Source organism: Styela clava, chromosome 6, assembly GCF_964204865.1.
Source record: "Styela clava chromosome 6, kaStyClav1.hap1.2, whole genome shotgun sequence".
NCBI classification, from domain to species: Eukaryota; Metazoa; Chordata; class Ascidiacea; order Stolidobranchia; family Styelidae; genus Styela; species Styela clava.
Window position 1 is genome coordinate 23,661,002 of NC_135255.1, and position 11,895 is coordinate 23,672,896.

Here is an 11,895-nt window from a genome sequence, read left to right on the forward strand (position 1 = left end):
AACTGTACAAAACGGAACCGTACTTTATTTTGGATTTCGTATAAATATATTTTCGCATTGCTTTTTTTAAATTTACGCTCTACAGTAATTTTTTATTACCTTTTAGGAAGTTTTGCACCTCTAAAATTTTGTAAAACCACAGGAAAACGTCTTTGCGGCAATGGTCTGAAAGTATCCTTATCGTAGGTCACAGGACTGGGCAATATCGCGTACTTGATGATTTAAAAATCTAATCTAAAAATTTTCAAATCAAATTCGAAATATTTTGAAGATATAATCGTATGTGGTATTTTCACTGTGATACATGGGTTAATAAGTTAAGAACTAAATGGATGACCGATGAATCACATTTTTTTCACACCGATCAGAAGTTGGAATTCTAGATTTTAAACAGCGCGTGAAAACTCGTGAACTCAACTCAGTCGTCTTACTAAGAGACATAAAATTACAAATGACATCTAATACGTGACACGTGTTGTTGCATCACTCTTGATAGCTTTTTGACATCAGGCGGCATGTTGCAACACACATCTCTCGAATAGAAAATGGATTTCATTTCCTCATTCCATTGCATCTTAAGAAGTTCCATCCGAATGTTTTCTGCAACCGTATCCACGTTGGCATCAAACGGAATACTAAACAGCCTGAATTCGTTTTTAAGACGGAAAATGACGTCAGCATGCTTTTGACCGCGTTTCACATCCTTTAACATTTCTTCTATTAGCCGAGTCAAGTTTCTAGCAGAAAGGCTGATATAGGAGAATAAATTTACTTTTTTTAGGGCCTACAATACCGACTGCAGTCATCAATTACTTTTTTACGAAGTGTTAAGCAAATTCAAAAACTTTTCGAAACTGGCAACAGTATTCTGTTCGTTTTCGTTGTAAATTGTTTTAGGAAGAAAGAGCTTTGTTTTGTTAGACCTACTTTGAATTGTTTACTCCTATCTTCACGTCTTTGGCCATCTATCCTCCTTTCTATTGTTTTTCTAAGCCGATTTTAAAATGCTTCGTTTCATAGTGACGTATAATGTTCTATTCCTTTTTGCCCAAGTGTTCTGCGCCTTTGAAACCTTTGCACTCAGCATCAACTTTTCTGCGTTGTTTGCCATTTTTCTGATTACAATTAAATTGAGGCTCATTAAACGAGTGTTCACTAAATTGTTAGATTATAATATAATTTAATCTAAACATATCTTACTATAAATTTTGTTACGCAAAGATAATACTGAACTACCCAAACGTAGATCGTAAAATTAATTCATCGTCTAAACCAGGCCTGGGCAAACAACGGCACTCGGGCCAAATCCAACCCGTTGGGGACATTGATTTGGCCCGCCCGATGCTGCCACAACCAAAGTAAAACCAAATTTTGGTGTCTCAGATAAAAATTAGCTCAAGGATTTTGTTGAGATTGCGATTAAATTCAGTTTAAGCACGAGGCTTATTGTTCCCCAATTTTTCTTTTGTGACACTGTAAATATTGTTCACAAAATGTAACCTTCCACGTTACACCTAATGGCCCGCCAGTCTAGGTGGCCCGCGGTACAATAACCTTGCCCACCCCTAAACCGTCGTTTTGTCGCCATAATTCACGGAAATGTCGCGAGCCGAATCAGGACCGCGGGCCGTAGGGTGCCGACCGGTGCTTTAGTACTCCAGGTACATTAATATCATTTGAACAGTTCGCTTCGCTTTCGCATCACAATAGGAAACTTATTCCATCAATAACTCACTTGGAAGACAGAAATAATCAAATGTCAGAATTGCTTTTAAAAAATTGAAGGATACACCTTGACTTCGCACAAAATAAACAAGATGGCGGCGATTCAAAATTTATGGTTCCATTATATTTGAACCCACGACAATTGCACCTGCATACTATTGCACCTATAAATTTTTTTTTTGTTTTGCGGATATTTGAACCCATACTAACCCTAACCCATGGGTTTTAGCACCCGCATATAGATTGAACCCGGGGATATACACATGTGTTCAAATGTACGGTCACAAAAATTTATGTATGCGAACAGATACGCATAATTCACTGTCAGATTCGAAATGCCCAGCTCTAATTGTATATATATACGCTTGTTAGATGCAACCGCGAAATGTTCTATAGGTAGGCTTACAGTATGTCTGACGCAAAAAACGAGACTGTGCGGATAGGACAAGCCGATCTTGGTTCGATCCCTTAGCTTAGTAATAATTGTGAATCAAAATTAGCTGTAAACCATACTAAAATGTCCTCTATTGGTCTTTGCTTCAAATAATGGAAATCGCTCTTTAATTTATCAGAAAACTTGCACTTTGTTTTTTTGCATTTTGATGATTCAACGACAGTACAGTTGGGTGTTGAATTAACGCATGGTACATGGTACTTCATAACATAACTATGACATAACAATCTGAACTAGTAAGGTGAGTTGTAAACCAGTAGGAGTTCACCTGCGTCCGGTAAAAAACAATTTTGTATGAATATCAAATAAAAAAGGCATACTTTCATACTGCATAACCGGTCATTGAGGTCTATCGGCCGGGACGGCGCAACAACTATAGCTAAAATCGGGATTGCCCCGACTATACCGATATGTATGGTAAGCCTTCTCGGCGGTATGGTGCATTGTGCCAAGCGCTAGAAATACGCTCGCCACCGCACCGGTTATGCAGTACGACAATTGTAAAGATTCTTTTATTCGATATTAATACATTTTTTTAACGAAGGGAGCCGATTTTCCACTGATTTTCAACTCAAGAAAAATCCCCAAAATAATACAGTTACTTATTTCAATTTTCTTCGAAAAATAACACTAGGGCTTATTTTTTGGGGATGTCCTTTATTTTCATATATCAAAAACAAGATTGCAAAGTAGAGAATTACCAGATTTTCAAATATATATACAAAATATAAAAACCGATATCCATTTACTTGTGAAAAACACGTTCATATTTAACCTAGATTATTCAGGTCATTGAACCCTTTTCTCTCTCACAAGTTTTAGAATTCGTATTATTCATTTAAAACGTGTAGGAGAGATTTTGGTACTCCCGAAGTATGTTTACCAGGTTAGGTTTATGCAATAATTTTGTTCCAATTTTTCTATATTTAGTTCTGTTACGAGTTCGGTGACTAGCCAAGTGACTCCCGTAGTATTTGTACCTGAAAATATGGCCTAACCCCAACGTGATACATATACTACTTTCCGGTGTCCGTCATCTTGGTTCACATACTTCGGAAGTACCGAGATTTCCTGCTATTGACTAGGTCCAAATAAATTTTGCGCTATCGACTAGGTCTTATTCTGAGGGGAGAGCTTATGTTGAAATCATTTTTATAATTCAGAAAAGACCTTATTTTAGGGGAAACACGGTATATCATAGTTGTGATATTTGAACCCATACGTTATTTTAACACCCGACTGTACTGTCGTTGAATCATCAAAATACCGAAAACAAAGTGCAAGTTTTTAATAATATTTACAGCGTCATGCCCATCATCTACCCACAATGTTATGGTTAAAGTCAAAACTTCCACTAAACCTTAGTGTTACGGTAGCCAAAGTCCAACTTAGTTCAATAGCCCCGCAAATAGTCTATGACTGCAATGCATTTATACGCGCTCCCAAAACCTGTCTTGCTGTCTATGATACACTGGAAATATGCAGCTCTGATGTTGTTGTTTGAAATGATATTTTAATCCAAGTAAATCCACAGTTAAACAGAATATCCAGTTATTAAATGTAATCCAATAAAGCAACCATACAGGAATTGATTGCGGTAAATGACAATTGTGTCTATCCAACCAATAGTTCTACGATAAACAGATAAAGTAGATGAGCAAATTTACTATGTGCGCTCCCGGTTTCAGGTTCTTGCCGAAGAGGCCTTGCGGTAACTAAGAATACACATCAGTGAACCACTGCCCACTAGCGGTAATACACAGAAGCTAACTTTGAAAGGGGGTACACACAATACAAAAACTAACTATTGGCCCCAGTAACACTTAGGATCGAACCAAAGTTGTCTTGTACCAAAGTTGTCTTGTCCAATCCGCAATATCCCGTTATTTTTTGCTTCAGATATACGGTAAGCCTACAGTAAGGTCTACCAGGCGGGACTGTCCCGGCTAAATCGAAGTGCATGTTACGCTTTTTTGAACCAGCTGCACTTCAACGATCATTTTGTTATGCCGGTATTAAGATTTGCTTATTGGACACGTCAGTGGACATAACGATCGTTTCAATATTATGTTGTTGTTCTTGTTTTTCTTCTCCTTCGTCATGATAGAATCGCTTTTCTCTTCGAATACTGGACCAATTGCTTTGAAATATTTAGTGGTTAAAGATTGATTTATTCTCCAGAAGGCTATTACTTTTTGGTATTTTAAAAATTTCTGTGAACTTCAGGAGATTCGTTTTTTATGTGTCAGAATAAAAAATACCGCCACATTGTAACGTGTCCATATATTTGCGGGATTCAATTTTTTTGTCAGCCGGTTCCATCACAGAAATTATATTTTTTGGCCGGTTCTGTTATATGTTTTTTAGTAATGCTAACCGGTTTGCTGATCTCATAAAATTCCGCGAGACGGTTCCATAGAACCGGCTGAATCCCACTATTGAATATATATTGCTTTATTTTATATATTTATCTGCTTATATACCGTGTTTTTCTGAAAATAAGACCTAGCCTGAGGTTCACAAAAGATTTAAATATAAGCTCTCCCCTTAAAATAAGACCTAGTCGATAGCAAGGAATTTTTCCTACACGTTTTAAATGATTACCTAATTCTAAAACGTGTGAGAAAGGGGAAACGTGTTCTTTAAATAAATAGATAGGATCTCATGATTGTCTACTTTGTAATTTTGTTTTTGATAAATGAAAATAAAAGAAATCTCCCGAAAATGAGTCTTAGTATATTTTACAATTCAGGCGATGAAAGACCACTACTACACAAATGTAAATTACGTTGTAACTTGCAAATCTGACGACTTTAAATTTCGGCTCTTTGACTAAAAAGTTTTGATGTTGGAATAAAATTCAACATTGGGAAATTATTCAGAAATTGAAGAAGTTCCGACTAGTATACTTTCGGGTAGCTCAGCTTTGCGATCTCCTCTGTCCTATCTCGCTCAGCATTCCTATCTTCGACCACCGCTGTACCTCCCTCGACCCACTTCCCTATTATATCCTTCAGCCTTCCTATCCTCAACCCCCAGCGTTCCTATCCTCGACCCACTGCCCTAGCTCCCCCAGCCTTCCTATCCTCGACCCACCGCCCTATCTCCCTCAGGATTCTTGTCCTCGACTCTCTGCCCTATCCCCTTCAAACTGAACCACTGTCACCTTAAACGCCATTCTGTAGTTGCACTCTACACGCGTCTCGATTACCAAACTCTGATTTTTTTTCCTGAATCGGCAAAGTTCCAGGTTTTGTGCGGTTCAACTACGCCAATGATATTATTGAAGCGAACCTCGAGGAAACATGCCAATAAGGTTGTATGCATTTAACGTAGGTTTATTGTATGGAATCGCAAATGTTAATTGACCACCATTATTGGTAGCTTAAAAATATATTTTGATACGTCTCGAGAATCTGGTTTGACAACAACACCATCGTGTGTGCCATCCTCTGCTAGGGAAGAGAGAAGATAAACTAGAATACTATGCCGATCTTCAAAGCCTCTTCCTATTTTCCATTGGAACACATTTTCCGTGAATTGGGGCAACACCCAGAAGCAACGGGGCAGAAGGTCAATCCGGATAATACTGAGATTCTCTGCATTACACGTCTAGCTGGGGTCCAACTAAAATCAACACCACATGCAAAATTTGAAAAAGCAGTATAAAAATTCTTGGAGTATACATTGGCTGAGGGTCTGCCGAATCCAACGGAAATCCGCCGCAAACGTTTTTACCAAACTTAAATACCGGCCTAGTTCCTATTTACGTCAGAATTTGAGCGTCGCTGAATCAAACGCCTGGTTTGCACAGCACTTTTGCTGATTTCTGAACACAAAGACCGCGAACCATGAAGTTCAAGTTCAATAACTTTGAAGCAATAATATACATTGGCATAATAAATGGAAAAAAATGAAGTCAGCAATTTTTTTTCAACCAGAGTGCGAAACTCGCTTTTGAATATCAATGCTCAACTTTTAATAACAACGGGTAGTTTTGATACTGCACAATTTTCGTTCGTCAGCTTACCCCTATGTTTCGACTTCATAATTTTCAATTTCGAAAAGAAAGATTCCCACAAATATGTTCTTCCTCAGGGATTTTTTTAACATTTTCAGAATGATTTGTTTAAAGCTGACTTTACTTTTTACAGCTGTGCCGCAATTTCTTTTTATTCGCTCAGAGTGCCGCGAGCAAAAAAAGTTTGAGAACCACTGGTCTATGTGATACTAAAAACCAATGACGTCCAGGAAGAATAGTTTCATGTTAGCCATATTGTGATAAAAAAGCGAGTGATTTGAGCTAAGATTTGTGGTAGCTGAAAAAATTATTACCACAGAAAACCGAGAAACAATTTTTACTGAATTTAGATTTACAGTATATACAATAATGTGATCAGAACGAAGGTTTATTTTTCCTTTTACCGGTTTTTCCTCTTGTTTGATCAAAGGCTGACAAAGAAGATTCCGATGAGGCAGTCTCTTCCATGTTTCGTTTATTGCGGTAATCGGTATTGTCCAAGTTTGCGTTATTTAAATCTAAGTCCATTTTGGGTAGGTGTGTATTATTCTCAAGGTTAAAAGGCGCTGATAATATTTTTTGAGGTGTTGCGCTAAAAAGCGAAGCCGCTGTTGGGTCTTGGTCCTCAAAATTACGCACCATTACCGGTAACATACGACCTGCCCCTTGGTGGCGGGCGGAAGGGCGTGTTACCAATTGTCGACGTTGTTTTTAGACGTGGTGCATGTTTGTTCTTCATTTCAGGGGGTGACTTTTTGATCGGACATCATTTTCAACTTTCTAGCATTTTGATCAATCCTGTAACTCCTTTGAATAGTTCGATGAAGATTCCATTTCTGGTGATAATAACTCAGTTATTACTTATCGATCTTGATCGGTAAGTATGTTGATAGGTATATGTCTGTTTGCTTGTCTGTTAGACACTTTCGTATGTTAGTATAAGTATAAGTTAGTATAAGTTTATTTCTACTCCATAATCAGCAATAGACGATAAAATAATAGATAAAAACAAAAATAAAAGTAACTGATTTTAGAATCGGGAAAGCGAACAAAACCTCGAGTAAGATTTGAAACGTACAGATTTAGATGAAAAGGTGTTACGCGATATCTCACGAAAGCGAGGTTGAATCTGCTCCAAATTTTGCATGTGTATTCATCATATCTCAGACCAGAACCCTATTGATTGGATGAATTGTCGTATGATTAATTAATCAATTAATTTTTTGCGGAAGATCTTTAAGTCGGCGGTCTGCGTTCGCTATCTTGTATTGATAGTTGTCCTGTTTTTATTGTCTTCCACCCGTAGTAATTTAATATGTTTGTTTTTTGCATTCGATTCATCTGTATTTGTTTTTACGGGGTTAGTGGATTCACTTGTATCCCTCAGAGGCCTTTCTCAAGTTTTTTTGGTTGTTACAGAGTTTTCGACGCTCCCCTGGTATTTGTACCAAGATGTCGCACAATCTGAACCATAACCCGGTACACATACTATGTTCAGGTTGTGCGCCATCTTGGTTCACATACCACATAAGCTCCGAGTTTTCGGTGTTTTTTAGTTTTCTTGTTCGAGTCTAAAATCGCATGCGTCTGGGTGTTGGCCTCCCTTGGTAATTCCTTTTGCAGAACGGATTGCTGTACACTGGCTGGTAGAATGTTTACAGAGGGCTTATCAACAATTGGAATGTATCTATTTCCTATTTGGTCACAAATCATGTTGTTGCCGAGTGTTATGTAGTATGTCAATAAAACCTCACAGTCCAAATCTTTGTTTGTCTTCAGATACACAGTCCGGGGTCTTGAGGTTGATGTCGAGTACGTGAGAGGTATTGTCGAAGCAGAAGCAGACTAATCCATAGTCCAATAAAATGTGGGGTTAATCAGATAACTGTTCTACTCGATCGAAGATCTTTAAACTCTTATCTCGACCTTTTAAAACGCGACGAAGAGACCAGTAAAGATATCACGGCGTGAAGTGCTGCTCTAAGCAGCGCTGGGCTGATAACCCCATACGACAACTACCGTTTGAGAGAGCGTGATTGCCATCATAATGCTACGTCTCGTAGCGATATATCAAGGTAAAAGGATCATATTTTTAAGCTAGCAATAATGATGGTCGATTACCATTTTCGATTCCAGACATTAAACCCACGTTAAATGCATACAACCTTATTGGCATGTTTCTTCGAGGTACGCTTCAATAATATCATTGGCGTAGTTGAACCGCACAAAATCCTGGGAATTTGCCAAGTCGCAATCAAAGTGGGTAAGGCGCAGCTAGGTCCGGAATGCAGTCGAGGCTATCAGGTGTGTAGAGGAAAACTGGGGAGAAGGGGGCAGTTGACGGGTGTTAGGGATTGGGCTTTGGGTCGAGGATAGGAAGGCTGAGGGAGATGGGGCAGTGGGTCAAGGATAGGAAGGCGGAGGGAGTTAAAGCAGTGGGTCGAGGATAGGGAGGCTGAAAGAGTTGTGCAGTCGGGTCGAGGATTGAGAAGCTGGGGGAGATAGGGCAGTGGGTCGAAGATAGAGAAGCTGTGGGAGACTGGGAAATGGGTTGAGGATAGAAGGGCTGAAGGAGATAGGGCGGTGGGTCGACGATAAGAGGACTGATGAAGATAGGACAGTGAGTCAGGTTTGGGAAAGCCAGAGGAAATAGGTCAGGGAGTCCCTCATGGATGAAAAGGCCGAGTGAGATATTAGAATCATTTTATTCAGGAGAGGATTTCACGGCCCCGTTACTATTGCATGTGTAAAGGTTTTCTTGTGACCAAAACAAATAAACTCTCTCTCTCTTCTCTATTCTTTCCATGTCGGATATGGGACAGTTAACCAGGTATTTGTTTTTTTTTCTATTCACTTGGTGGTGTTTGATATGAAGTTTCGTGCGTAAATTTAACTGACGTAAACCACCCTACGGCGGAGAGGAGTCCAACAATCCTCTCGCACATAATTACTCCTCCCCCTCCACAGGATTCGAACCTGCGAACGCCGCAGGGGAATCAGGTGCGGTGGCAAGCATACAGTATTTCTAACGAACGCTTCGTCCTCGAGCCCTATAGTTACGGTTACAAATTGATTATCGAGTAATGTTATTGTGCAAATAAAAAAGAAAAAGAAGGAAGAAAATTAATCAGCGATTTATTACAATGCTTCAGAGGGAGATGGAACGAAGGGATAAAGCGAGGGGAGATGGAACGAATTTTCATCTTGAATTTACCCACCTTCATGGGAGCTGATGACTCGTGATGCTTGACGCTACATCACGTGATGTGCTCAACTTTTCTCCTATTTTGTATTATTTTTGTTGGTAGCGTGGGTCTGTTTTCTTATTTGAGACTTTATTTATTTCGGATTTCTTCATTATTCGGTCAGATTATGGGATTTTAAAATTGGTTACCGGTAATTCAGTACAAGTACAGCTACTTGGTACAGAGGCACCGGTGATCAGTACCGGTAGTTTATTTTCTCGAAATACGGTACCGTACGGTACGGTACCTACCGGCATGTCTATGGTACATGTCTGCATGTACTATAATAATAATCAGCATAACAATACATTTGACAGATAAAAACAAATAACTAAAAACTGAATATGAAATCAGGGGAGCAAACGAAACCTTAGATAAGGTTTAAACGTACAGAATATAAGATGGAAGGTTTCGCCAAGAGGAAGTGGTGCGCGTTTACTCACCTAAAATCATTAAGTTATTTCACACACACTCACATGCACCCACCAGCCACACACACACAACCACTGAGAAGTTATTTAAGTAAGAATAGAATGCGATAATTTAGGGTATACTATACAGTAAACAAAAAAAATAAATAAATGCTTGAAAAGAAAAAAAAAATTATTTGCCACACCCTATTGATATTTTTGTAATGGTTGCCATTGCCAAATTGATCAATCTTCTAATCGTTAATTAAAATATAAAAGGAAGATTCTATTGAAAACATATTGCCAAGCTGATTATAGTCGGAATCACACTAAAAGCACACTCAACAGCTTGATGTGCAAATTGCGGGTCTCGTGTAGTTTCGTACGTTCTCGTGTACGTTCGTTTTCAATGTGAACCATAATCACATCAGCAAATAGGGTAGGAGTTGACTTCGATAGCCGCATACCTCATGGTCGTATCGCTCCCTCCATATCAAAGCATTTTTTAATTTGCCAAATTTTTTTCGTACAGTTGGCTGTTTGTATTTTGGTCTGATCGCTATCTCTTTTTTTTCTCAATATTTAAAGGTTAAAGTGATAGCTTATCGTATTAATGTTTTAATTGGGGCTAGTTCACTAAATGCAGAAATGTGGTCAATTACTTCTAGTTGGCGCTGCCGAATCATTACGCATATGTCATTTCTAACCCCTGGCTGATTATGTCATTCAAAAATTATGTCACTACAACACACATTGACAAAATAAGGCCTGTCTATGTATACAAATTGTTGTCCAAAAAACGCAGGCGATCCCCTGAAATCAACAAAGCTATTTTTCTCATTCTCTGATCGTAATGATCTCGATATGAGAGAGATTGCTGGTGTTAGTGAGTTCGGTATCGTGCAGATGCGATTTCGGACGATCGTAGCTCTACTTTGACAAGCTATATGATGTTAGTTGTGACGTTGTAGTGACTTAATTTTTGGATGGTGTAATCAGGTGGGGGTTAGGAATGACATTCGTATTTAGTTCGGGAACTGAGTGATAATCCATTTGTACCATTCATTGAAACCATTTCTTGTTTTTCTTTCAATGAAGTAACATTATTCAGTACTTCGGTTTGTTAGCTAGACTCAGTCACGTATTCAATTGGTATTAAATCCGATTCATATAACTTTCAGTTGACATGGATTCCATCCATTGCGCAATTTTTTCACAGTTATCATTGTTATTTACTTGATCTGGTAGATTTCCTGTTGAACTGCAGTTTGTTATTTGTGAGCTAGAGATGTCTGCGTCAGCCTTAACATTTCGATCTGCAAGTTGATTATAATAGTCCAAGCCTGCATTAGGCATAATTGTTTCCAATAAAATTCTTTGATCATGTATTGTAGCAGCGACATCTAAATTGTTTGATATCACCTGTAAATTTTTCATTTGTTGTACCTTCGACTTTTCATCATTTTTAGATAGAATAGATCCTCTGTGCTATCTATTCCATTCCATTATGGGGTCTGGTATAGTTTGGTACCACAAGTACTTCCGGTTGGCGTAGCATAACAAATTTTGTACATGTTATTCCTAACCCTCACCTGACTATGTCATCCAAAAATCACGTCACTACGACGTCACAATCACGTCATAGAGCTTGCCAAGTATAGCTACTATCATCTGAAATGGCATCTGCGCCGACAATACCGAACTCACTAACGCTAACGGCCTCTCTCATATCGGGATCGTTGCGACGAGAAAACGAGAGAAATAGTATGCTAGATTTCGGGTGATCGTCTGCGCGTTTTGGGCGACCATCCGCATACTTCGGTGGGCCTTATTACGCCACTGTGACGTCGAAATGACGTAATTTTTTGGTGACATAGTCAGGTGAGGGTTAAGAATGACATATGCGAAAATTGTTGAGCCAGACCAACTAGAAGTGCATTTGGTACTAAACTATACCAGACCACCATTGTGCATATTTGAATGTTCGCTGGACGTTATCCTATGCCCACTAGAAGTACTTGAGGTACGAAACAACTAAAT